Here is a 27,935-nt window from a genome sequence, read left to right as displayed (position 1 = left end):
TTATAGACCTCCAAGCAGTAAGGCGGAGGTTGGGGATGGCATTAAAAGAGAAATTAAAGAAGCGTGCAATAAGGGCACAGCAGTCATCATGGGTGACTTTAATCGACATATAGATTGGGCCAACCAAATGAGTAACAATACTGTGGAGGAGGAATTCCTGGAGTGTTTACGGGATGGTTTCCTGGACCAATATGTCGAGGAACCAACCAGAGATCAGGCCATCTTAGATTGGGTATTATGTAACGAGAAAGGATTAATTAGCAATCTTGTTGTAAGAGGCCCCTTGGGTCGGAGCGATCATAATATGATCGAATTCTTCATTAAGATGGAGAATGAAGTAGTTGACTCGGAGACTAGGGTCCTCATTTTAAATAAAGGAAACTATGATGGTCTGAGGAGCGAGTTGGGTAGGATTGATTGGGGAATGGCACTCAAAGGGTTGACGGTGGATAGGCAATGGCAAACATTCAAAGACCGAATGGATGAACTACAGAATTTGTTCATCCCAGTTTGGCATAAAAATAAAACAAAAAAGGTGACCCAACCGTGGCTAACAAGGGAAATTAGGGATAGCATAAGGTCCAAGGAGAGGGCATATAAATTGGCCAGAAAAAGCAATAATCCTGAGGATTGGGAGCAGTTTAGGATTCAACAAAGGAGGACAAAGGGATTAATTAAGAAAGGGAAAATAGAATATGAGAGTAAGCTTGCAGAGAACATAAAAACTGACTGTAAAAGCTTTTATAGATATGTGAAGAGAAAAAGATTGGTGAAGTCAAGCGTAGGTCCCTTGCAGTCAAAATCGGGGGAATTTATAATGGGGAACAAAGAAATGGCAGACCAACTAAATACATACTTTGGTTCTGTCTTCACAAAGGAGGACACAAATAACCTCCCAGAGATGCCGGGGAACATAAGGTCTGATGAAAGGGTGGAACTGAAAGAAATCAGTATTTGTAGGGAAATGGTGTTAGGAAAATTGATGGGACTGAAGGCCGATAAATCCCCAGGGCCTGATAATCTACATCCCAGGGTACTTAAGGAAGTGGCCCTAGAAATAGTAGATGCATTGCTGGTCATCTTCCAGAACTCAATAGACTCTGCGGTACCCATGGATTGGCGGGTAGCTAATGTTACCCCACTATTCAAAAAAGGTGGTAGAGAAAAGGCGGGGAATTATAGACCGGTAAGCTTGACATCGGTAGTGGGGAAAATGCTAGAGTCCATTATAAAAGATGTAATAGCAGAGCACTTGGAAAGCAGTGACTGGATCGGACAAAGTCAACATGGATTTACAAAAGGTAAATCATGCTTGACTAATCTACTGGAATTTTTTGAGGATGTAACTGGTAAAATAGATAAGGGAGAACCAGTGGATGTGGTGTATTTGGACTTTCAGAAGGCTTTCGATAAGGTCCCGCGTAAGAGATTAGCATGCAAAATTAAGGCACATGGGATTGGGGGCAAGGTATTGACTTGGATAGAGAACTGGTTGGCGGACAGAAAGCAAAGAGTTGGAATAAACGGGTCATTTTCTGAGTGGCAGGCAGTGACTAGTGGGGTACCGCAAGGATCGGTCCTAGGACCCCAGCTGTTCACAATATATATTAATGACCTGGATGAGGGAATTGGATGTAATATCTCCAAATTTGCAGACGACACAAAGCTGGGGGGGAGGATATGCTGTGAGGAGGATGTCGTGAAACTCCAGCATGATTTGGAAAGGTTGGGTGATTGGGCAGAAACATGGCAAATGCACTATAATGTGGATAAATGTGAGGTTATCCACTTTGGTGGCAAAAACAGGAAGGCAGATTATTATTTGAATGGTAATAGATTGGGAGAAGGGGAAGTGCAAAGAGACCTGGGTGTTCTTGTACACCAGTCGCTGAAGGTAAGCATGCAGGTGCAGCAGGCGGTTAAGAAGGCAAATGGTATGTTGGCCTTCGTAGCAAGAGGGTTCGAGTACAAGAACAAGGATGTCTTGCTGCAGTTGTACAGGGCCTTGGTGAGACCACACCTTGAGTATTGTGTGCAGTTTTGGTCGCCTTACCTGAGGAAGGACGTTCTTGCCATGGAAGGAGTGCAGCGAAGATTCACCAGGCTGATACCTGGGATGGCAGGAATGATGTATGAGGAGAGATTGTGTCGATTGGGCTTATACTCACTGGAGTTTAGAAGATTGAGAGGGGATCTCATCGAAACCTATAAAATTCTGTCAGGCCTGGACAGACTAGATGCAGGAAGGATGTTTCTGATGGCCGGGGAGTCCAGAACCAGGGGTCATAGTCTAAGGATAAGGGGTAAGCCATTTAGGACTGAAATGAGGAGGAATTTCTTCACCCAGAGAGTGGTGAACCTGTGGAATTTTCTGCCACAGAGGGCGGTGGAGGCCAGTTCATTAAGTATATTCAAGAAAGAGTTGGATATATTTCTTAAGGCTAAAGGGATCAAGGGATATGGGGAGAAGGCAGGGACCGGGTACTGAATTTGGATGATCAGCCATGATCTCATTGAATGGCGGAGCAGGCTCGAAGGGCCGAATGGCCTACTCCTGCTCCTATCTTCTATGTATCTATGTAAAAGGAGAAACTTCTTTACCCAGAGAGTGGTGAGAATGTGGAACTCGCTACCACAGGGAGCGGTTGAGGCGAATAGCGTCGATACACTTAAGGGGAAGCTAGAAAAACACATGAGGGAGAAAGGAATAGAAGGGTATGCTGATGGGGTGAGATGAAGAGGGGTGGGACGAGGCTCGTGTGGAGCAGAAACACCGGCATAGAACAGTTGGGCTGAATGATCTGTTTCTATACTGTACATTCCATGTACAGGAAACTCCTTTTTTTATCCGACACCGACGGGACCGGCGTGCTGCCGGTTGATCAAAAAGTCTGGATTACAGAGAGGTATACTTACTAAGGTATGAGAGCCCCGTACACGGCCACAGATCCAGGTGTCCCTGTTGCATGGCAACAGGTGCAGGAACCCTGGTTACACGACCACAGATCCAGGAACCCCGGTTACACGGCCACTAATATGAAGTAAAACTTACCTGAACCTACTCCTGAATTTTGCCGGTTAAGAGAGATTTCCGGTTATTTTAGGTGCCGGTAAAAAGAGAGTTTCCTGTAGTTCTATGTAAAAACATAACAAACTAGTGGAGCTTCAATGGCATTGTTTACAGGCAACCTGGGCTCCGAGATTGGAGGCTAGGGTGCTGGCCAGTGGGTGCAAGACTGGCACCATAAGGGCTGGCCCGAATCAACAATGCCGCAGATCAATGATGCACTGCCTGTCCTGTGCTGTATCTCCACTCAAAGCCACGCGCTGATACAGCACTCGCTTGTTGTGACATTCCCGGCCACGTATGTTCAGTAGATGTTTGAAGATAGAATGGATCTTCGGAGTTGCCAGCAATGCTTTGCTGACTGGTTCCAGTGAGAGCTAGGCAGTTGGTGTTTGGGTGGATCAAAAGTTGGGCTTGCGCTTGGGAGCGCACTTGGGAAAGAAAAAAATTATGTCAACATAGTCAGGGCGCAGAAACAGAAAGGATTGCCGCATGTAGTTCCTGTAGCAGAAACTCAGAAAAGCAGGAACAGGTGGTCACAACACAAAGGCGACATATGATGACTACAGTCCATTTCTCTTGATTCAAAGTTGTTTAATCTGATCATTTCATTTTTTTAAGCATTAAATTCTCACACTGCTGTGTTATTTGCATTTCTTCATTCAAATCACTGGGTCATTTCAATTTTTTATTAGCCTGATAAACCACTTTGAATTATCCAGAGGAAACAGGATTTTGACCCAGCGACGATGAAGGAACGGCGATATATTGCCAAATCAGGATTGTGTGTGACTTGGAGGGGAACTTGGCAGTGGTGGTGTTCCCATGCGTCTGCTGCCCTTGTTCTTCTAGGTGGAAGAGGTCGCGGGTTTGGGAGGCGCTGCCGAAGAAGCCTTGCGAAGTTGCTGCAGTGCATCTTGTCGATAGTAATACTGTAGCCACGATGCGCCAGTGGTGGAGGGAGTGAATGTTTAAGAGGGTGGATGGGGTGCCAATCAAGCGGGCTGCTTTGTCCTGGATGCTGTCGAGCTTCTTGAGTGTTGTTGGAGCTGCACTCATCCAGACAAGTGGAGAGTATTCCATCACACTCCTGACTTGCGCCTTGTAGATGGTGGAAAGGCTTTGGGGAGTCAGGAGGTGAGTCACTTGCCGCAGAATACCCAGCCTCTGACCTGCTCTTGTTGCCACAGTATTTATGTGGTTAAGTTTCTGGTCAATGCTGACCCCCAGGATGTTGATGGTGGGGGATTCGGCGATGGTAATGCCGTTGAATGTCAAGGGGAGGTGGTTAGACTCTCGCTTGTTGGAGATAGTCATTGCCTGGCACTTGTGTGGCGCGAATGTTACTTGCCACTTATCAGCTCAAGCCTGAATGTTGTCTAGATCTTGCTGCATGCGGGCATGGATTGCTTTATCATCTGAGGAGTTGCAAATGGAACTGAACACTGTGCAATCATCAGTGAACATCCCCACTTCTAAACTTATGATGGAGGGAAGGTCATTGATGAAACAGCTGAAGATGGTTGGGCCTAGGACACTGCCCTGAGGAACTCCTGCAGCGATGTCCTGGGGCTGTGATGATTGACCTCCAACAACCACAACCATCTTCCTTTGTGCTAGGTATGACTCCAGCCCGTGGAGAGTTTTCCCCCTGATTCCCATTGACTTCAATTTTACTAGGGCTCCTTGATGCCACACTCAGTCAAATGCTGCCTTGATGTCAAGGGCAGTCACTCCCACCTCACCTCACGTCTGGAATTCAGCTCCATTGTCCATGTTTGGACCAAGGCTGTAATGAGGTCTGGAGCCGAGTGGTCCTGCCGGAACCCAAAGTGAGCATCAGTGAGCAGGTTATTGGTGAGTAAGTGCAGCTTGATAGCACTGTCGACAACACCTTCCATCACTTTGCTAATGCTTGAAAGTAGACTGATGGGGCGGTAATTGGCCAGATTGGATTTGTCCTGCTTTTTGCGGACAGGACATACCTGGGCAGTTTTCCACATTGTCGGGTAGATGCCGGTGTTGTAGCTGTACTGGAATAGCTTGGCTAGAGGCGCGGCTAGTTCTGGAGCACAAGCCTTCAGCACAACAGCCAGGATATTGTTGGGGCCCATAGCCTTTGCTGTATCCAGTACGCTCAGCCGTTTCTTGATATCACGTGGAGTGAATCGAATTGGCTGAAGACTGGCTTCTGTGATGGTGGGGACCTCAGGAGGAGGCCGATATGGATCATCCACTTGGCACTTATGGCTGAAAATGGTTGTAAACGCTTTAGCCTTGTGTTTTGCACTTGCGTGCTGGGCTCTGCCATCACTGAGGATGGGGATATTCGTGGAGCCTCTTCCTCCCCCCGTTAGTTGTTTAATTGTCCACCACCATTCTCGACTGGATGTGGTAGGACTGCAGAGCTTTGATCTGATCCGTTAGTTGTGGGATTGCTTAGCTCTGTCTATAGCATGCTGCTTCCGCTGTTTAGCATGCACGTAGTCATGTGTTGCAGCTTCCCCAGGTTGGCACCTGATACGTACGCCTGGTGCTGCTCTTGGCATGCTCTTCTGCGCTCCTCATTGAATCAGGGTTGGTCCCCTGGCTTGATGGTAATGGTAGAGTGAGGGATACGCCGGGCCATGAGGTTACAGATTGTGGTGGAATACAATTCTGCTGCTGCTGATGGCCCACAGCGCCTCATGGATGCCCAGTTTTGAGTTACTAGATCTGTTCTGAATCTATCCGATTTAGTATGGTGGTAGTGCCACACAACACAATGGAGGGTGTCCTCAGTGTGATGACGTGACTTCGTCTCCACAAGGAGTGTGCGGTGGTCACGCCTACCAATACTGTCATGGTCAGATGCATCAGCGACTGGTCGATCGGTGAGGACGAGGTCAAGTAGTTTTTTCCCTTGTGTTGGTTCTCTCACCACCTGTCGCAGGCCCAGACTGACAGTTATGTCCTTCAGGACTCGGCCAGCTCGGTCAGTAGTGGTGCTGCCGAGCCACTCTTGGTGATGGACATTGAAGTCCCCCGCCCAGAGTACGTTCTGTGCCCTTGCTACCCTCACTGCTTCTTCCAAGTGGTGTTCAACATGGAGGAGTACTGATTCATCAGCTGAGGGAGGGCAGTACGTGGTAATCAGCAGGAGGTTTCCTTGCCCATGCTTGACCTGAAGCCATGAGACTTCATGGGATCCGGAGTCAATGTGAGGACTCCCAGGGCCACTCCTTCCCGACTGTATACCACTGTGCCGCCACCTCAGGGATGGTGATGGAGGAGTCTGGGACATGGACTGAAAGTTATAAGTATGACTATGTCAGGCTGTTGCTTGACCAGTCTGCGTGACAGCTCTCCCAGTTTTGGCACAAATCCCCAGATGTTAGTGAGGAGGACTTTGCAGGGTCGGACTGGGCTGGGTGTGCCATTGTCGTGTCCGATGCCGGGTTTGTCCGGTTTTATTCTTTTTCGTAGCGGTTTGTTACAACTGAGTGGCTTGTTAGACCATTTCAGAGGGCAGTTAAGAGTCTGGTTGCTGTGGGTCTGGAGTCACATGTAGGTAAGGACGGTAGACTTCCTTCTCCAAAGGACATTAATGAACCAGATGGGTTTTTACGACAATCTGGTTGTTTCACGGTCACTTGCTTTTTTATTGCAAATTTATTTAATTAAGTGAATTTAAATTCCCCAGTTGCTGTGGTGGGAATTGAACTTATGGGCCCGATTTTGTGGATCGTGCGGGAAATTTTCGGGTTCCCCGAATGTCGGTTTCCGACCTGAAAAAAAAATGGGTCAGCCAGCTGCACGCAATTTTCCCTCAAGTGGCCAATTAAGTTCCAGCGTGTGGGCAGCCTTGCTAACTGTCTATTTCCAGTCAGAAAGCCCCACAGTATGATGTCGTCATTCGTGGTGCTTTCAAGGTCCACAGCAAGCACTGCATCCTCTGAAGGCTTCCAAACGATCCATACAGGATGGCAGAGGAGCCTGCAGCAGCTGTGGCCAGTGCCAGACCCCGAGCTGCCTCCAAATTCGACGAGGCTTCACTGCAGGCATCATTGGATGGGGTTAGGGCCCACAGGGAGGTCCTCTTCCCTAGGTCAGGGAGGAAGAGGCCTCCCACTGAGACCAAGGCTGCATGGATGCAGGTGTCAGCAGATGTCAACTCACTGGGAGTTACCAGAAGAACCTTGGCATTACATCTCTAACTCCTTCCTTTACTCCCCCACAGTACCATCCAGAGCCCCCGTCCCCACTGTGGAGGAGGAAGAGGCTGTGCAGCCAGACTCCTCAGAGGAAGCTCCAACCTCTGAGGGCGCAGCGTCAGCAAGAAGTAAGCGCACCCAGCACCAGCGCAGACACTCGCTCCTCGGGGGGACCTTCGGGACATAGGGTAGTGTTGTCACCTGGTGTTTCACAGCTCACAAGTGAGCCTCAGCAGATTGTGGAGACAGGGACAGCTGTGGAGTGTCCCCGTCGGAGGGCGCAGGACTCTGCCAGCTCAGCTCAGCTGCATGTCGACCCTCTGCCTCTAGGTCCATCCGCAAGAGAAGAGGTGATGGATCTCCATGCACAGATGCAGGAGTCTCTGGCAGGTTTTGTCTCCAGGGTCGCTGCGAGTGTGGAGCGAATGGAGGAGTCCATAGCGACCATCAGCAGAGCCTTTGTGGAGTCATTGGCGCATGAACGCATCACCATGGAAAGGTTGGCACCCTCCATGGAGGAGATAAGTCGCCAGGGTAAGGAAAACATGGTGAGTGCTCATAATAGAATGACATCTCTTGAGGAGCGATGGGCATTTATTGAACAGAGAAACCAGACCTTCATGGAAGTCCTTCTGAGTAGGACTGCCAGTGCAGAAATGGGTCCCCATGGCCCCCCGATGCGCAGCAAGGTGCTCTCAAGCCACATCCAAGCGCTGGCCCCTTCTGGCCTGTGCAGCTTCAGGTGAGTGAGCAGCAGTCTGGCGCTCCTGCTGCTGATGCTGCTGTTCCTGGTTCTGCTGCTGACGCCTCTGCTGTTGGAGATCCTCTAATGCCAGGAAGGGAAGGAACAAAAGGCCTCCCATGCTTCTGGCAGATGCCTCCGTTGAGGAGGCGCTGAGTTAGGGTGCTGAGAGGGGCTTCCCAGGAGCTCACACTGGAGAAATGTGTGAGGCTCCAACCTTCCACAGCTGTGCCTAAGCCTTCAACAAATTGCCCCAAGCCTTCAGCAACAAGGTCCTGCAGCCTGCAAATGCTGTCTGATTAAATCTCTTCAGTCCTGATTGACCTGCAGCTGAAAGCAAGCAAGCCAACTCTGTTCACGCCAGGTTTCATCAGCGGTGTTCCCACCAGGCGTGTTTTACGTGGGGAAAGGCTGAAAACTGCAAGGGCCCTTGAAAATAGGATTTAAACATGCCAATAATTGATCATTAGGCTCCCGCCGACCATTCCCGCCTGCGGCGGGCGGGACTGATTCAGGTCGCGCTGAAACACGGGGGCGAAAGTTGGGCGGGGCGGGGAATCGGGCGGGGGGGGTCGCGACCCTCTATCTCTGCGATTTTTCGGCCCCCGCCCGCCTGAAAACCCGCCTAACGGCTGGCAGAAAATCGGGGCCTATGTCTCTGGATCATTAGTCCAGCATTTCTGGATTACTAGTCCAGTAACATAACCACTATGCTATCGTTACCTATTTTTACCAATCAGATTAAAGTGCCAGTAATGGTGATCACTATTGGTCAAGGATTTCTAGACAGCGATGCTAGATTTGAAAGTCAATATGACTAATAATTGGCCAATGAGATTGCTTAAAAGGGCCACGCCTTTTAATTTTAGATTTTAAAATATAGAACCAGGGAATTTTACAACGCAGAAAGATGCCATTTGGTCCACTGTGTCTGTACTGGCTGTTTGCTAGCGAAATTAAAAACTAATATAATTGTCCTACTCTCTCCCTATACTCTGTATTTTCCTCTGCTTCGGATAGTTATCAGATTTTCCCTTAAAAAATGCAATGATCTCTACTGTGCCCCAACAAACCGTTGTGTAAAGACATTTCCCCTAACCCCCTCTCCTCATTCTATTAATAGCAGTATTAAATTGATGACCAATTGATGGCTCCCTAACCAGAGGAAATACTCTTTCTCTGTTCATTCTGCGAGAACTCTTCACAACTTTAAATCTCCTCTTCGCCTTCTCCGCTTCTATCTCACTATCTGTACCTCACGTCACTCCGTTATAACTATTGTCTCCCATCCCTGGCATCATCCTGGTGAATCTACGGTCTCAATAGCTTTGATGCTCTTTCTATAATGGGGTTGCTCAAAAACTACACACAGTCCTCTAATTGTGGCCTAACCAATGTTTTGTATCAATCTGCTGTTGGCCTTTTTTTTAATGGCTTTGTCTATTTGTGCTCCCATTTTCAGTCAATTACGAATTTGAACCCCTAGGTCTCTCTGTTCATGCATGTCATTTAGCATCTTTCGATTGAGTGTATACTCCCATTCATTGTTCTTCCTCCCAAAAATGTGATACATCGCACTTACTTGCATTAATTTGTAACTGCCACCTATCTGCCCATTTCCACTAACCTGGGTGAAGTTTTTTCAGCGATATACACTTTTCAGGAGAAGTCTTAGTGGAATGCTAAAACTGAGCAGCATTGTTATAATGGTGCATTCTTTGTATTGTAGAATATTTTTAATTCTGATGTTAGGCATATTGTTATAATGCAACCTTTTGAGTTAAATTAGTTGTGCTATCATTGTTTCATTTTTCTTGTAAATTGTTTTGAAATGATCATTTTTTTTTATAGTTGCATTTGATGCATTATTTAAGAAAGATGCGTTTCAGTCACCCTGACCTGAAAGTGTGGTAATTGGGGCTCAATGTCACGCAATTGAAAAATTATGTTTTTTGAGGTTAGATGTTTGGTGGTTATGACTCCAAAATAAATAATTCCCTCTGGGAATGAAGTTTGGCAGTATTACTGATCGCTGGAGTAGAAAGCTTTGTAATATTTTTCCTCCTTTTAACTTTGTTGCTTTTGTGTCTTTGCTTTGACCGTCTTGTGGAGCTCACGTTGTGACTGTGGAAAAAATGCATGTTCAGGGTCAGGCACACCGATAGGCTCTTGGGTCTCTCAGTTGCAGTCCTCTTACCATTCGTAGGGAGGTGCATAAAAGCAACCCAGGCAACTGCTCCCTTCTCGCTGTCCCCGTGTCAAAGCCCTTCACTGCCTTCAGATAGTAACTTTGCTGAGGTCTGAGAAGAGGTACAGTACTGCCCTAGCATAGTGAGTTAAAGCTCCATTTGCCATCACGGTGTCAGCCGTGCCTCAGTGGGCAGCACTCTCTCGCCTCTGAGTCAGAAGTTTGTGGGTTCGAGTCCCACTCCAGAGACTTGAGCACAAAATCCAGGCTGACATGCCAGTGCACTACTGAGGGAGATCTGCATTGTCGGAGGTGCCACCTTTTGGAAATGCGGCAACCAGTTAGCACACAGGAATTTCAGGAATGAAATCGGGGAGCACTTATTTACACAAAGGGTATTATATTACCTCTGCTACCTGCTGATTGTTGGCCTGTCTATGTCCTTCTCCAGTTTTTTACATTCCTGCTCCATGTTTGCCAATTTTTTTGTCATCAGCAAATTTTTCCCAAATCTAACCTGACGTAATAAAACTCACTACACACTTGGTTTGAGCATAAAGCAAGGCTTTAATCAACTTGTTTCAGAACATGGAGGTCTAGTTGTACTTCACTAGTTCCTTGTCTTACAAAATGTCCCTGGCAAGCTGGGCCCACGCCCGAGTATTTATACTCCTTGGACGGCGCCACCAGCTGGCCGTCCAGTGTTATTTCATAGGTAGTTTCTCGATGATGAGATTTATGACATAACCCATCTTCAATTTGCATATGGTATACGAGAAAGAAAGTAAGACTTGCATTTATATAGCACCATTCATGACCACCGGACGTCCCAAAGCGCCAATGAAGTACTTTTTTTTGGAAGTGTAGTCAATGTTGTAATGTAGGAAATGCGGCAGCCAATTTGCACTCAGCAAGCTCCCACAAACAGCAGTGTGATAATGAGCAGGTAATCTGTTTTTAGTGATGTTGATTGAGAGATAAATATTGGCCAGGACACGGGGAGAACTCCCCTGCCCTTCTTCGAAATAGTGCAATGGGATCTTTGTTGTTGACTAATCACAGCGATCAATCTCCATCGAATCGTCTACAACAGGCCCAGACATGAGGCGAGGAAAACCCCAGTGGTGGAGAGCTTTGGGAACCATCGCTCCAACGTCACCTGTTCCTCCCAAGAACGTTAGACTCCCCACATCTCAAACTACGTATCTCAAGAACTCGTCATATCTCCTGCTTTAGATTACTCATATAGTGTAACCCAAAATATTATTTTCTGAAAGAAATCTAATGAGTTTTGAAGCCGGACAAATTGCTAATTGTGGTTTTAACGTCAGGTATTACTTTTCCCCTCCTTCGTTCAACTCCACAGACAAGCCTACCAACCAAACTCATTCAAATGTGCCAACAAGCAGAGCTTGTGGCGTTAATGTAGTCCTCCCTCACAACTGTGTCAGTGCGCTGCATCAATAAAGTTGAGCCTGTAACATATCCAGTGGTGTAATTGTTTATTCAATACTAGAAAATATGTTCTAGTTTGTATGATAGCAAAATACTGCAGATGCTGGAAATCCGAAATAACAACAGAAAATGCTGGAAAAACTCAGCAGGCCAGGCAACATCCGTGAAGAGAGAAATAGAGTCAACGTTTCAGGTCGAAACCCTTCGTCAAGACTGAAAAAGCTCAGGAAATGAAACAGATTAAAAGGCCAGTTTGGGGGCTGGGAAATGGGGATGAGAGAACAAAAGAGAAGTGAAGAGACATTAAGAGGTATTCAAAACCAGACGAGATGGTGATAGGACTAGTGGAGACAAAAGACGGCTCTAGATTAGGTGTGAAATGCGCTGGCAGAATGGGAGACAGCTGCCATGTGGGAGAGAGAAAGGGGGGAAGGGCACAAAACATAGGTGTGGATAAAAAATATAAGTAAAAATGTAATGGGGGCCGAGGTTATGATCTGAAATTGTTGAACTCGATATTGAGTCCGGAAGGCTGTAAAGTGCCTAATCGGAAGATGAGGTGCTGTTCCTCGAGCTTACGCTGGGTTTCCGTGGAACAATGCAAGAGCCCGAGTACGGTGAGGTCTGAGTGGGAATAGGGCAGTGAATTAAAATGACAGGCGACCGGAAGCTCGGGGTCTAGTTTGTATGTCTGGTTCATGTGGAGCTTTCCCCCCTTTCCGTTCTGACTTGCCGCAGATGACAAATTTCTACTTTTTAAAACATTTTTCTTCTTTCAAGTTGGACGGCACTGAACTTCCGTAGGTCGTTGCATCTTGCTCTGTAAAAGTCTTGTATTTCTCCAGTGCCTTTCACATCTTCAGGTCGTCCCAAAGCGCTTTACAGCCAATGAAGTACTTTTTTGAAGTGTAGTCACTGTTGTAATGCAGGAACTGCGACATCCAATTTGCGCACAGCAAGGTCCCACAAATAGCAATGTGATAATGACCGGATAATCTGTTTTAGTGATGCTGGCTGAGGGATAAATATTGGCCCCAGGACACCGGGGAGAATTCCCCTGCTCCTCTTCAAAATCATGTCATGAAATCTTTTACGTCCACCTGAGAGGGCAGACGGGGCCTCAATTAAACGTCTCATCTGAAAGACGGCACCTCTGACAGTGCAGCACTCCCTCAGCATACTCACTGAACCACAGCTGACACGTAGAGTAAAAATGGTTGACGGTCAGGAAACAAAGCGTTAGAAAGAAAGACTTGCATTTATATAGCGCCTTTCACGACCACTGGATGTCTCAAAGCGCTTTACAGTCAATGAAGTACTTTTGGAGTGTAGTCACTGTTGTAATGTGGGAAACACGGCAGCCAATTTGCGCACAGCAAGGTCCCACAAACAGCAATGTGAAATGACCAGATAATCGTTTTTTGTTATGTTGGTTGAAGGATAAATATTGGCCAGGACACCGGGGAGAACTCCCCTACTCTTGTTCGAAATAGTGGCCATGGGATCTTTTACGTCCACCTGAGAGAGCAGACGGGGCCTCGGTTTAACATCTCATCCGAAAGACGGCACTTCTGACAGTGCAGCACTCCCTCAGTACTGCACTGGAGTGTCAGCCTAGCTTTATGTGCTCAAGTCCCTGGAGTGGGTCTTGAACCCACGACCTTCTGACTCAGAGCCGAGTCACAGCTGACAATGGGTGATCTGAGTAACACCAAATAATGCTAACCCCTTGTTTTCTGTCTGAATTTTTGTAATAAGTCTCCTGTGAGATAACTTATGAAGCACATGCTGCAAATGTATATGTATCAGACCTACAGCATTTCCTTTATTTATGAATCAGTCAGCTCTATAAAAACAACTTGGAATTGAGTAGTTGCATGACATTCCAGAAGTAGTCATCTGGATGAAAAACTATCTGGCAGGTTTATTTAAAAAGATATACTTCAGGATTCATGTGTCAGCCAATTTTTGCATCAAACTTGTTGCACAAGGGTTTCCAGAAATGCACCTATTTTGTTTCTTTGGTTTTCAGATGGAATATCAGTGAGTGCTTCTTTGAGCCCCAGACTCCTGATTCTATGCTTTGCACCATAGCTAAGCAGAAATCTGACTGTCAGAAGACTTCAGTACTTGAGAAATCCTTGAATTACCAAGTTAAAGGCGCTATACAAGTGCAAGTTGCTGTTGTTTAAAAACCCGAGTGACAGACTATCTTTTGGTCGCTCCTCCTAATGTCTCCCTCCATGGCTTGCCATCTGTTTCCCTATCAACTTCTGTCATGAATCATATTGGGATGCTTTTCTTACATTAAAAGTACGATAAATATCAGATTTGAGCTTTGCTAGTGTTAAATGCAGTCTGACTGCTAATGAATCGAGTTAAGCAAAGCAATCTGAGCTGTATTCCATTACAGCCATGGTTAGCCCGAATCTTGTTGCAATGGGTGCAACATCTCAGTTTCTGTAAATTGAAAGAAGAGTTGGGCATTTATATTGCACCTTATCAACTTTGGGATGTCCCAATGTGCTTCACAGCCAATGAACTCCTTTTGAAGTGTGGTCACTGTTGTAATGTAGCAAACACGGCAGCCAATTTGCGCACAGCAAGCTCCCACAAACAGCAATGCGATAGTGACCAGATAATCTCTTTTTAGTGATGCTGGTTGAGGGATATATTGGCCCAGGACACCAAGGAGTACTCCGGGATGACCCAATGGCCGTGGGATCTTTTGCATCCACCTGAGAGGGCAGACGGGGCCTCGGTTTAACGTCTTGTCTGAAAGAAGGCTTAATTCTGTAGCTAGGATATCAGAGGGATGCTTCGTAGCTCGAAAGCAGTGAATTTTTTTTTTTACCAATGTGACTTCTTAAAAGATCCTGGGGAGGGTTCTTGTGTGCATTAAACATTAGTGTATATCTGAAGATTATTGTCAGAGTAAAGGAGTAGCCCTTCATGATCCTGCAGAGTTAAAGCAATCCTTAATGGAATTTGTGCTAAGTCCTTCGGGTCTCCACCAGCGATGTAAGGATGTTTGGGCCCTCACAAGTCTGGACCTTGCAAATTAGCCTATTATATAGGATTGCCCCAATTTGTTGAAACAAGTTTCTGTATTGTGTGCACTCCCAACCATTGGTGCAGTGTTTTATTTTGTCACCAGTATTCTTCCCCTTCCCTCCTTTCCTGAAGGTGTTGACTTCTTGCTGGGGTCCGGTTCCATGAGTGTCAGTCACTTTCTGGCACCTTGCCCATTTATCTTTCTGCATCTTGACTAGAACATTGGCAGACTATCTGGGAGAAAAGGCACAACATCACAGCCGAACCCCATTCTGTCATCATCCGACATCCACTTCTGGCACATCTGGCAGGATAGTCCCGAGGAGCTGAAACCCTGCGCGTGTTTTTGAGCCCCTCTCCCTCCCAGCCCAGGGTGCTTTGGTCAATTGTCGTGTCCTTTCTGCTGCCCTAGCTGAGGTCAACACAGCCTGGGAATTGAACCAGATATTGCTTAGCTACCCACTATGTAAACTCACTGAGCCATTGCGGGAGCTAAACAGTATAATTTTTAAAGCCTTTGTGATATAGAAAGCTTATTTTTACAGCTGTTTGGAGTATTGTTTCTTATCCTGGAGTCTTGCCCAATTTGAGGAACTTAAAAAAAAAAAAAAATTCTCTGGAAGCCTAGCCTCAAAGATTTCTACACACGAACTTTGTACACTATATATAGGGTAAGATGCCATAGGAGTGATTCTCAAGCCATAATCCATCTCAACAACAAGTGATGTTCATTAAGCAACATCATGTTGCGTTTCAGCATTCTACTTGTCTGGAAAATATACACGAAAAAGCTACAAATTCTGGAAATCTGAAATAACAAAAGAAAATGCTGGAAATACACAGCAGGTCACTCAATAGCAGAGACAAGACAGGTTATGCATTCTGGATACCCTTCATCAGACCAGTAATGAAGGTTACACCCTTGAAATATCAAAACCTGTCTCTTCTCTAGAGATGTTGAATGACCTGCTGTGTATTTCCAGCATTTTCTGTTTTTTAAAAAAATTTTCTCTAAGATTTGCAAGTTGTTTCAGCAGATTTGGCTCTTAACAAAACAATGGGCCAGACTTTGCTGCAGCGGGCCATCTGCCGTTGGTTAGACTCGCCCCCGTACCCTTCAGCTTAAAAATGTTTTATCCGCAAAGTTGCTGAAGGTGCGAGCTGATAACGGCGCAGCGAGGAAACGGGGCTTCTGGGACCTATGTGAACAGGACAAGCGAGACTCTAACCATCTCCCCTTGACATTCAATGGCATTACCATCACTGAATCCCCCACTATCAACATCCTGGGGGGTCACCATTGATCAGAAACTGAACTGGACCAGCCATATAAATACTGTGGCGACAAGAGCAGGTCAGAGGCTGGGAATTCTGCGGCGAGTGTCTCACCTCCTGACTCCCCAAAGCCTTTCCACCATCTACAAGGCACAAGTCAGGAGTGTGATGGAATACTCTCCACTTGCCTGGATGAGTGCAGCTCCAACAACACTCAAGAAACTCGACACCATCCAGGACAAAGCAGCCCGCTTGATTGGCACCCCATCCACCACCTTAAACATTCACTCCCTCCACCACCGGCGTACCGTGGCTGCAGTGTGTACCATCTACAAGATGCACTGCACTGCAGCAACTCGCCAAGGCTTCTTCGGCAGCACCTCCCAAACCCGCGACCTCTTCCACCTAGAAGGACAAGGGCAGCAGGCGCATGGAAACACCACCACCTACAAGTTCCCCTCCAAGCCGCACACCATCCTGACTTGGACCTGTATCGCCATTCCTTCACTGTCGCTGGGCCAAAATCCTGGAACTCCCTTCCTAACAGCATTGTGGGTGTACCTACACCATATGGACTGCAGCGGTTCAAGAAGGCGGCTCACCACCATCTTCTCAAGGGCAATTAGGGATGGGCACTAAATGCAGGCCTAGCCAGCGACGCCCACATCCCATCAATGAATAAAAAAATCCCCAAAAAATCAACAAGGTATCTCCATAACCAATAAGATTGGGAAATGAACAGTGGAAGAAGGATGAATTAAAGGGGGGTGAATTCAATGTCAAATCAGGTACAGAAAGAGGAATAAAGAGAGAGAAAGAAAAACTGCATTAAGAGGAGAGGGAAAAAAGACAGAAAGGAAGTAAGTCACTACTTTCAACAAGTAATAACTCTCCTTAAGATTATCTCTTCAGTTTATGCATATGGCAACATTTTGATGCTGGGGGTTAAAGAAAAAAGGAAGACTTGCAAATCTATAGCGCCTTTCACAACCTCAGGACGTCCCAAAGCGCTTTACAGTACTTTTGAAGTGTAGTCGCTGTTGTAATGTAGGAAACGAGACTGCCAATTTGCGCACAGCAAGCTCCCACAAACAGCAATGTGATAATGACCAGATAATCTGTTTTCGTGATGTTGGTTGAGGGATAAATATTGGCCCCGGGACACCGGGGAGAACTCCCCTGCTCCTCTTCGAAATAGTGCCTGTGGGATCTTTTAGAGTGATTTGACCCTGAGCATTTTGACTTTTGGGTTTCGTCCTTTTCATTATTGGTGGTGCTATACACCTACTCACGGATAAGTATACTTTCACAGTTATTTTGATTACTGAATGTGATGTCTGAATATTGAGATGAGGAATTCACAGAGCTGCAATGGCACTCAATGACTCCTAACATTATGATATTCTCGATCTTTTCTCTATTACAATTTTATCTATTATAATCTTAAAATTATATTACAAATGTTGGAAAATTGTTTTCTTTCTGAAGGATTCATAGATTCATTTTAAACTTCAGCTGAAGCAGTGGGAACTTGGATAATAAGACCTATACTGAGTATAACCCTATTTATCATAATACAATTATGCAATCTTCTTTCTGTGTGTACATGCAAATAAGGTTTCAAAATTACTGTTGGACATTTTTTGCTCTTTAAGTTGAGACAAAAGTCAGTGAACTTCGCAAAATAATCTGCTGAGAGGAGAAACCTACTTAGGAGCCCGCTGTTCAAAATATCTAACTCCTAGGGTGTTTTGTTCTCCGAGCACCAGGCATCAGTAATAAGATTTACTTGTATCTTCTGCAAGTGTGTTCGAATGATTGACAGTGAGGTGATGCAAGCCATCATTTATCAAGATATTACCATCCTTACCCTTGATAATGTCCTCCCTGCTGTCAAGGGAGGTAGGGGACAGATATAACTTGGTGATGTCAAAGTAATTAGTGTTTGTTGGTTTCCAGCTGAACAAACTTGAAGCTAATGATCAGGTAAATGAAGATAGAATGCATTAAGCTATGCTGAGCTGGAAGGACCCTAGGGAAGAGCTTATCAAATTTTGCTATTGGTGAGTTGGATCATGTACCCAGTCAATTATTGCTTTTCTAACTCTTTCTAAAACTTGATTGCATTTACCTCACCGAGTAAACTGTTTATTTAGAGATAATAAGATCATTTTAAAGTTACAAGTTTAGATTTTAGTTTCCAAAAACAAAGTTTTTAAAATAAAAAATGATCAATGGCAAAACCTGTTAAGACCATTACCTCTTGATTTCAAGTGCTTTATCTCGATGATTCGGTTTGAATTTTTGGATAACTGCTGTTCCTGGTGCTCCGATATTAAACAATAGTATCAAACCTTATTCTACACAATCTCATTGCACGCATCCATTCCGTTACATGGATTGTTATTTTGACTTCCATCTCTTGTGTTTATGGCAAGGGAAAAAAATGACTGCCTTCCAACAACTGTTATAATCAGAATGAGGTGTATTTGTTTTGTACATAAGATGTTTATTTTAATGTATTCCTTGCCTAACAAAACTGGCCTAATCGGTTTTGTCTTTATTACAAGATCTGCGCCTTCAGCAGAGCAAAAACATTCCAAGAGGTATCGCACGCGGAGATCAGACAGTGAGCAGGAATCTGGGAGGAAAGTTAGGGACGATGACGGAAGGAAAGAAAGAAAGAAAGACTTGCATTTCTATAGCGCCTTTCATGACCACCGGATGTCTCAAAGTGCTTTACAGCCAATGAAGTACTTTTGAAGTGTAGTCACTGTTGTAATGTAGGAAACGCGGCAGCCAATACATGCACAGCAAGCTCCCACAAGCAGCAATGTGATAATGACCAGATAATCTGTTTTTTGTTATGTTGGTTGAGGGATAAATATTGGCCAGGACACCGGGGAGAACTCCCCTGCTCTTCTTATAGTGCCATGGGATGGTCGAAGGTATTGGAGAGACTCTTAAAGGTGGAAAGAGATGCAGTCAGGCCAGAGGGGTTTAGAAAGAGAATTTCAGAGTTCAGGGATGCTGGGTTCTTCCAGCAATCATGGAATGGAGGGAAGGGAAATGCATAGGCAGAAGAGTGGAAGGTGGTTGCACAAAGTGTAGCTAGGCCATGGTTTGATTTAAAAAGGATTGCAGTGTGCTATGGCAATGGGAAGCCAGTGAAGGTTGGTGAAGACGGGGTTAATAACGTGAGCGTGACTTAGTATGGGACAGAGCTCCTCCTGCCTTAACCTCGAACTTGTGGCTCTCTCTCCCGTTTCTCTCCTGTCACTGCTAATGTCTCCGGCCGGGTCAACATGCCCATGCTCCCTCGACCCCATTCCCACAAAACCGCTGATGATCAAACGGGGTCAAGGCTTGGGCAGGAGAAACCTGGGGGGGAAGGTTTGGCTTTGTGAACAAGAGGAGGGGAGGAGAAAGCAGCAGAGCAAATTGAACAGCAAGAGAATAGGAAGGCGGAGAGTATGATGGGTTGGGGTAGAGATTGATGGGTCACATTACCCAAGAGGGGATAAATGAAAGGTGGCATAACTGGAGATAGGATGGAGATGAGAATGGCTCGAGGGGGAAAAAGAAAGATAGAAAAAATGGGCTCAGTCTTGAAGTGTCAGCGAAAGTGTGCCCGTAAATGGACGCAGAGGGAATTCGGGTTACATCGGCACAGCAGAGGACAGGATGGAAACTGTATGAAAGAAAGAAAGACTTGCATTTATATAGCGCCTTTCATGACCACCAGACGGCCCAAAGCGCTTTACAGCCAATGAAGTACTTTTGAAGTGTAGTCACTGTTGTAATGTAGGAAACGCGGCAGCCAATTTGCGCACAGCAAGCTTCCACAAACAGCAATGTGATAATGACCAGATAATCTGTTTTAGATGTTGATTGATGGATAAATATTGGCCCCAGGACACTGGGGATAACTCCCCCGCTCTTCTTCGAAATAGTGCCATGGGATGTTTTACGTCCACCTGAAAGAGCAGACAGAACCTCGGTTTAATGTCTTGATATACCTATCAATTCATTCCATGAAAAGCGACGAGTTAAGATAGTAACTATAGGTTTTTATTGGCTAAATAACAGAGCCCACCCTCGTGGGTGATCGGTTCCAACAAGGAAGAATACTAGCCAAGCGGTCACCTTTATACCTGGGCAAGCAGGCGGAGCCATGGGCGGAGTCAGCTGAGGTATGCCTAGGTATAACAGCGTGCGTGGCAAGAGGTAACCTTGTGTAGTGATAACAACAGTGTAAACAGTGATAACAACAGTGTAACAATAGTGAACGGTTGTGAACGATAACAGTGGTTTACCACATTCACCCCTTGTTTAAAATTGAGTCCGGCGGGGTGAAGTGTACTACCAGTTCGTGTATGTCAGTCTATCAGGAGGCCTCGTAAGCCTTTCTGACCGGCGCAGCAGCGGCGGCGGTGGTGCAGTATCCGATGTTAATGCTGGTGTCTGCGTGGTCGACGAAGGCCCCTGGGGTTCCGGCATGCCGCCTACAGGAGCTGGATTTGGGGGAGTGGTGGGGGATAACGGTGGTGTCTCAGGGGTGCCCGAGGGTGCGAGGTCTCGCAAGGAGACTGTGTCCTCCCGCCCGTCTGGGTATTCCACATAGGCAGACTGGGGGTTGGCGTGCAGGAGGTTCACCCTCTCGACCAGGGGGTCCGTTTTATGGGTCCTCACGTGCTTCCGCAGCAGGACGGGACCCGGAGAAGTCAGCCATGTTGGTAGTGAGGTTCCCGTAGTCGACTTCCTGGGGAAAACGAACATTTGCTCATGAGGGGTGGCGTTAATGGCGGTACAAAGCAGTGACTGGATGGAATGGAGTGCTGCCGGGAGGACTTCCTGCCAGCGAGAGGTTGGGAGGCCCTTAGACTTTAGGGCTAAGAGGACGGCCTTCCAAACTGTCACGTTCTCTCTTTCCACCTGGCCGTTCCCCGGGGGTTGTAGCTGGTGGTCCTGCTCGCAGCAATACTTCTCGCGAGCAGGAACTGGCGAAGTTCCTCGCTCATGAAGGATGAGCCCCGGTCGCTATGTATATAGTTCGGGAACCCGAACAAGGCGAAGAGGTCGTTCAGGCATTTGATGACCGTGGTACTGGTCATGTCTGGGCAGGGAATGGCAAAGGGGAAACGGGAGTACTCGTCAACAATGTTGAGGAAGTACACATTACGGTCAGAGGACGGGAGGGGCCCCTTAAAATCGATGCTCAAGCGCTCGAAGGGGCGGGTGGCCTTGATCAGGCTTGCTCTGTCCGGCCTATAGAAATGCGGTTTGCATTCGGCACAGACTTGGCAGTTCCTGGTCATGGTCCTGACCTCCTCGATGGAGTAGGGCAGGTTGCGGGCCTTAATGAAGTGGTAAAGTCTAGTGACCCCGGGGTGGCAGAGGTCGTTGTGGCGGGTCCGCAGTCTATCAACTTGCGCGTTGGCGCATGTACCTCGTGATAGAGCATCTGGGGGCTCGTTGAGTTTACCAGGCCGGTACAAGATATCGTACTCGTAGGTGGAAAGCTCAATTCTCCACCTCAAGATCTTGTCGTTCTTGATTTTGCCCCTCAGCTTGTTATTAAACATAAAAGCAACCAAACGCTGGTCGGTGAGGAGGGTAAATCGTTTGCCTGCCAGGTAATGCCTCCAGCGTCGTACCGCTTCCACAATCGCCTGGGCCTCCTTCTCGACAGAAGAGTGTCGGATCTCAGGGCCCTGGAGGGTCCTTGAGAAGAAGGCCACAGGTCTCCCCGCCTGGTTAAGGGTTGCAGCTAGGGCGAAGTCGGATGCATCGCTCTCCACTTGGAAAGGGATGGACTCATCCACTGCGTGCATTGTGGCCTTCGCAATGTCTCCTTTTATGAGGGAGAAGGCTGCGCCTGCTTCTGCTGTCAGGGGGAAGGAGGTGGACTTCATGAGGGGTCTGGCTTTGTCCGCATAATTGGGCACCCATTGGGCATAGTAAGCGAAGAGCCCCAGGGTTCTCTTCAGTGCCTTTTGACAGTGGGGAAGGGGAAGCTCCATGAGGGGGCGCATTCTTTCGGGGTCGGGGCCGATGACTCCGTTCTCTACTACGCAGCCGAGGATGGCAAGGCGCGAGGTGTTAAACACACATTTCTCCTTATTGTAAGTGAGGTTGGGCCGTACGGAGGAATTTCTCCAGATTAACATCGTGGTCCTGCTGGTCGTGGTCGCAGATGGTGACATTATCTAGATAAGGAAACGTGGCCTGCAGCGCGTTCTGGTCAACCATCCGGTCCATCTCCCTTTGGAAGACCGAAACCCCGTTGGTGACGCCGAAGGGAACCCGAAGGAAGTGGTAGAGGCGGCCATTCGCCTCGAAGGCGGTATACTGGCGGTCCTCAGGGCGGATAGGGAGTTGGTGATAGGCCGACTTAAGGTCGATGGTGGAGAATACCCGGTACTGTGCAATCTGGTTGACCATGTCAGATATGCGGGGGAGGGGGTATGCGTCCAGCTGGGTGTACCGGTTTATGGTTTGGCTGTAGTCGATGACCAGGCGGTTTTTATTGCCGGTCTTAACGACTACGACCTGGGCACGCCAGGGGCTGGTGCTCCCCTCGATGATGCCCTCCTTCAGGAGACGCTGAACCTCAGAGCTAATAAAAGCCCTGTCCCCGGTGCTGTACCGCCTGCTCTTGGTAGCGACGGGTTTACAGTCGCGGGTGAGGTTAGTGAACAAGGAGGGGGGCGGGACTTTGAGAGTGGAGAGGCCGCAGGTGGTATGCGGCGGGCGGTTTAAAAACTGCTGGTTGTAGACTGTGAGTGGGGGGAGGGGTCCACCGTATGCCAAAGTGACACTTTGGAGGTGGCATTGGAAATCCAGCCCTAGTAGGACGGCAGCGCAGAGCTGGGGCAGGACGAGAAGTTTAAAGTTTTTATATTCCCTGCCCCTAACCGACAGGGTCACCACACAGTATCCGCTGACGTCTGTTGAATGGGACTTCGACGCCATCGAGATCCGGTTGCGCGTTGGCCGGACAGTGAGGGAGTAGCAGCGCACCGTGTCTGGGTGAATAAAACTCTCCGTGCTCCCGCTGTCGAACAGGCAGGTCGTGGCGTGGCCGTTTACCTCAATGTCCATCATGGACCTGGACAGATGATGTGGGAGAGCTTGGTCAAGCGTGACGGAGGCCAGTGTATGGCTGAGTGAGCTGCTGTCGTCGGCAGGTGAGGCGGTGGTCGGGTCTGGAGACAACATGGCGGCCGAGTGCGGCGAACAAAATGGCGGAGAAGATGGCCGCCCCCACGACTCACATGAGGCACTGCTGGCGTCTGTGGCCTTGATCAAAGATGGCCGCCTCCACGACTCACATGAGGCACTGCTGGCGCCTGTGGCCTTGATCAAAGATGGCCGCCCCCACAACTCACATGAGGCACTGCTGGCGTCTGTGGCCTTGATCAAAGATGGCCGCCCCCACAACTCACATGAGGCACTGCTGGCGTCTGTGGCTTTCCCTCTGCAGGCGTTCGCGAAGTGGCCTTTTTTTCTGCAGCCGGAGCAGGTCGCGTTCCTTGCAGGGCAGCGCGCCCTTTGATGTCTCGCCTGGCCACAGAAATAGCAGCTGGCGGCCCGATCGTGGGGCTCCGCTGACGCAGCAGGTCCCGGGGGTGGCGGTCCCGATCGATTCCGGGACACCGACGCCGTAGTAGGTCCCAGGGGCGGCGGTGCGAGGGGTATTGCGGCCGGAGTCAGGCCCGAGTCCCACGGTCGCGCAGCACTGTACCCGGAGTACGCCTCGAGGTCCCGATGGGCCACTTCCAGGGAGCGAGCGAGGGCTGTTGCTGCTTTCAAGTCGAGGTCCTTTGATTCAAGCAGTCTTTGCCGTGAGTAGTCGGACCGAAGGCCTATCACGAAGGCATCACGGATATTTCCTTCAGCATGTTGTGCAGCCGATACAGCTTTAAAGTCACAGTCCCTGCCGAGTGTTTGTAGCGCCCGTAAAAATTCATCTACAGACTCTCCTGGCTGTTGCGAGCGGGATCTTAGGAGATGTCTGGCATACATTGAATTTACTGGGCTCCGGTACTGCTCTTTTAGCAGGTCGAGGGCCTCCTCGTATGTAGTAAGGTCCCGGATGAGTGCAAATACTTTAGGGCTCACCTGGGCAGTCAGAAATCTTAGTTTGTCGGCTTCCGATGGCACGCCGAAGGCTACCAGGTAGGATTCAAAGCAGCTCAGCCAGTGATCGAAGTCGAGGGCTGAATTCGCTGCCTGTGGGTTTAGATCCAGGTACGGCGGTCGGAGGGCTCGCAGCCAAGTTGGCTGCTGGGGCTGGTCAGTCGTTTCAAAATTTAGCCAATAAAATTGATATACCTATCAATTCATTCCATGAAAAGCGACGAGTTAAGATAGTAACTATAGGTTTTTATTGGCTAAATAACAGAGCCCACCCTCGTGGGTGATCGGTTCCAACAAGGAAGAATACTAGCCAAGCGGTCACCTTTATACCTGGGCAAGCAGGCGGAGCCATGGGCGGAGTCAGCTGAGGTATGCCTAGGTATAACAGCGTGCGTGGCAAGAGGTAACCTTGTGTAGTGATAACAACAGTGTAAACAGTGATAACAACAGTGTAACAATAGTGAACGGTTGTGAACGATAACAGTGGTTTACCACATGTCTCATCCGAAAGACGGCACCTCCGACAGTGCAGCACTCTCTCAACACTGCACTGGGAGTGCCAGCCTAGATTTTGTGCTGAAGTCTCTGGAGTGGGACTTGAACCCACGACCTTCTGACTCAGAGGCGAGAGTGCTGCCCGCTGAGCTACGGCTCAGAAAGAGTCCAAAGGTAAAGTCTGAGGAACCTGTGTTGGGATGAAGTTGACTTGCAGACAAAGTGGATTCAGCTTGCAGCGTCTGTGAACCATTGTCCAGGTTTGGAGACAGCTGTAGACAGGGGAGTGGACCCAGGGGCTGTTTGAGGGCCAGCATATTAGTTGACATGTTGCTGGAGGATGTCTGGTGGAATCAGAGGGCCGAGGATGAGTGGCAAGTCGACCATGAGCCAGAAAGGGTTGATCCAAAGGAGGTCCATAATGGCCTCAAATGTTAGGCTTTCTTCTTCCACACTAAAAATGAGTTCTCAGGTGACTGATGAGTCCAGTGCGGGACCTACGGTCTCTGTCACAGGTGGGGCAGACGGTGGTTGAAGGGGCGGGTGGGTGGGGTGCTTGGGTTGACGTGCGCTCCTTGCGCTGCCTGCGCTTGGCTTCCGCTTGCTCCCAGCGAAGAGACTTGAGGTGTTCGGCGCCTTTCCAGATGCTTCTCCTCCACTTTGTGCGGTCTTGGGCCTGGGATTCCCAGGTGTCGGTGGGGCTTTTGCACTTTTTCAAGGAGGCTTTGAGGGTGTCCTTGAAGCGTTTCCTCTGCCCACCCGGGGCGCTCTTGCCGTGTCGGAGCTCCGAGTAGAGCGCTTGTTTTGGGAGTCTCGTATCGGGCATGCAGACGATGTGGCCGTCCATCGGAGCTGATCGAGCGTGGTCAAAGCTTCGATGCTGGGGATGTTGGCCTGAGTGAGAACACTGACGTTGGTGCGCCTATCCTTCTTGCTCAGTTAGGCTTTACTGGTGTATCAGCAGAGGAGATGATGAGGAGCAACAACATGCATTTATTTCACGCTTTTAACGTAGTAAAACATCCCAAGGCGCTTCGCAGGAACGTTATCAAACAAAATTTGTCACAGCCTATCATAAGGCGATATTAGGCCCGGCTTGGTCCTCTCAGGTGGAAGTAAAAGATCCCACAGCACTACATCAACAGCAACAACAACTTACATTTTCGATAAGGTCCCGCATAAGAGATTAGCGTGTAAAGTTAAGGCACATGGGATTGGGGGCAAGGTATTGACTTGGATAGAGAACTGGTTGGCAGACAGAAAGCAAAGAGTTGGAATAGACGGGTCTTTTTCCGAGTGGCAGGCAGTGACTAGTGGGGTACCGCAGGGATCGGTCCTTGACCCCAGCTATTCACAATATATATTAATGATCTAGACAAGGGAACTAGATGTAATATCTCCAAGTTTGCAGACGACAAAAAGCTGGGTGGGCATGTGTGCTGTGAGGAGGATGCCGAGAAACTCCAGGATGATTTGGACAGGTTGGGTGATTGGGCAGAAGCATAGCAGATGCAATATAACGTGGATAAATGCGAGGTTATCCACTTTGGTGTCAAAAACAGGAAGGCAGATTATTATCTGAATGGCAATAGATTGGGAGAAGGGGAAGTGCAACGAGACCTGGGTGTCCTTGTGCATCAGTCGCTGAAGGTAAGCATGCAGGTGCAGCAGGCGGTTAAGAAGGCAAATGGTATGTTGGCCTTCGTAGCGAGAGGGTTTGAGTACAGGAACAAAGATGTCTTGCTGCAGTTGTACAGGGCCTTGGTGAGACCACGTCTTGAGTATTGTGTGCAGTTTTGGTCGCCTTATCTGAGGAAGGATGTTCTTGCCATGGAGGGAGTGCAGCGAAGATTCACCAGGCTGATACCTGGGATGGCAGGAATGACGTATGAGGAGAGATTGGGTCGATTGGGCTTATACTCGCTGGAGTTTAGAAGAATGAGAGGGGATCTCATTGAAACTTATAAAATTCTGACAGGACTGGACAGACTAGATGCAGGAAGGATGTTCCCGATGGTCGGGGAGTCCAGAACCAGGGGTCACAGTCTAAGGATAAGGGGTAAGCCATTTAGGACAGAAATTAGGAGGAATTTCTTCACCCAGAGAGTGGTGAACCTGTGGAATTCTCTACCACAGAAGGGCAGTTGAGGCCAATTCTTAAATATATTCAAGAAGGAGTTGGATATATTTCTTAAGGCTAAAGCGATCAAGGGATATGGGGAGAAAGCAGGGACAGGGTACTGAATTTGGATGATCAGCCATGATCACATTGAATGGCGGAGCAGGCTCGAGGGGCCGAATGGCTTACTCCTGCTCCTATCTTCTCTGTTTCTATGTTTCTATTTTTACAGCGCCTTTAGTGTAGTAAAACATCCCGAGGCGCTTCACGGGAGCGATTATCAAACAAAATCTGACACCGAGCCACATAAGGAGATATTAGGACAGGTGACCAAAAGCTTGGTCAAAGAGGTAGGATTTAACGAGAGTCTTAAAGGAGTGGTTGAGGCGCATAGCAGAGATGCATTTAAGGGGACGCTCGATAAACACGAGGGAGAAGGGAATAGAAGGATATGCTGCTAGGGTGAGATGAAGAGGGATGGGAGGGGCCTCGAGTGGAGTTGGGCCGAATGGCCTGTTTTTGTGCTGTATATTCTATGTAAGCTGCTTTCAAACTGCAGTTTGAATCTTATCAAATGAGGAATAGTGAATTTAAACCTGTGACTTAGCTCCCCTTATGGGTCTGTGGATAAAAGCAGTGCTCACGGTTTAACCTCTTGCCTTTGTAGAATTAGCTGACCTTAGCCAGGGTGTCGGAATTGGTTTCAGCATCCTGTGCTGAGGAACGGGAAAAATTGGTGAGGGTTCCTGATCTTGATTGCTGTCCAGTGACGCATGCTGCATGTTTGTGCGAATGCTGGGTGGGAACAGGGCAAGGCTGGATACTGGTGCTTCCCACAGTCAAATAGTTCAGTACCACCTGCGGTCTCGGGTCACTCATTGAGAATGGGCGGGCAAGGCAGTGAAAGGGACGTAGCATTTGTGGATGGCAACCCAACAGAAGAGTCACTCGCTGGGTGTATAAAATAATCAATCGATCGCTTGTTCTACACTCATCCCGATTTTCCTTTCCATTACCTTTGATCGGTGGGGGGGGGGGGGGGTTATAATGGGCGGCTGATCCGATATTGTCCCTTTTACGCCCTGGTCAAAGTTGGAAGTTGCGCCCACTATCTTTAAGAGATGAGGGATCGGGGAGGGGAAAGCTGTTCTCTGGCCTGCCTTCCAACCAAGTATATTTTGAATTGTAGTTTCGCACATATCACT

At 48.0% G+C, this 27,935-nt stretch overlaps 1 protein-coding gene across 4 annotated transcripts in view; it reads left to right on the top strand.

Annotated features, from left to right (window-relative positions):
- The window catches only part of pcca (propionyl-CoA carboxylase subunit alpha), a 554,750-nt gene that overhangs the window by 74,707 nt on the left and 452,108 nt on the right, over positions 1-27,935 (top strand). Inside the window, exon 2 of one of the 4 annotated variants that reach the window (XM_085998402.1) lies at positions 17,934-18,037. The exons of the other annotated variants lie outside the window; for them this stretch is intronic. The gene's annotated coding sequence lies outside the window, so the exon portion shown is untranslated. The remainder of the gene's footprint in view (positions 1-17,933; positions 18,038-27,935) is intronic. 4 annotated transcript variants of the gene reach the window in all.

This window comes from Somniosus microcephalus, chromosome 10 (genome assembly GCF_052327205.1).
Source record: "Somniosus microcephalus isolate GS21.2 chromosome 10, FLI_Smic_1.0, whole genome shotgun sequence".
Classification (NCBI taxonomy): Eukaryota; Metazoa; Chordata; class Chondrichthyes; order Squaliformes; family Somniosidae; genus Somniosus; species Somniosus microcephalus.
This window is presented reverse-complemented; position numbering and strand designations above follow the sequence as displayed.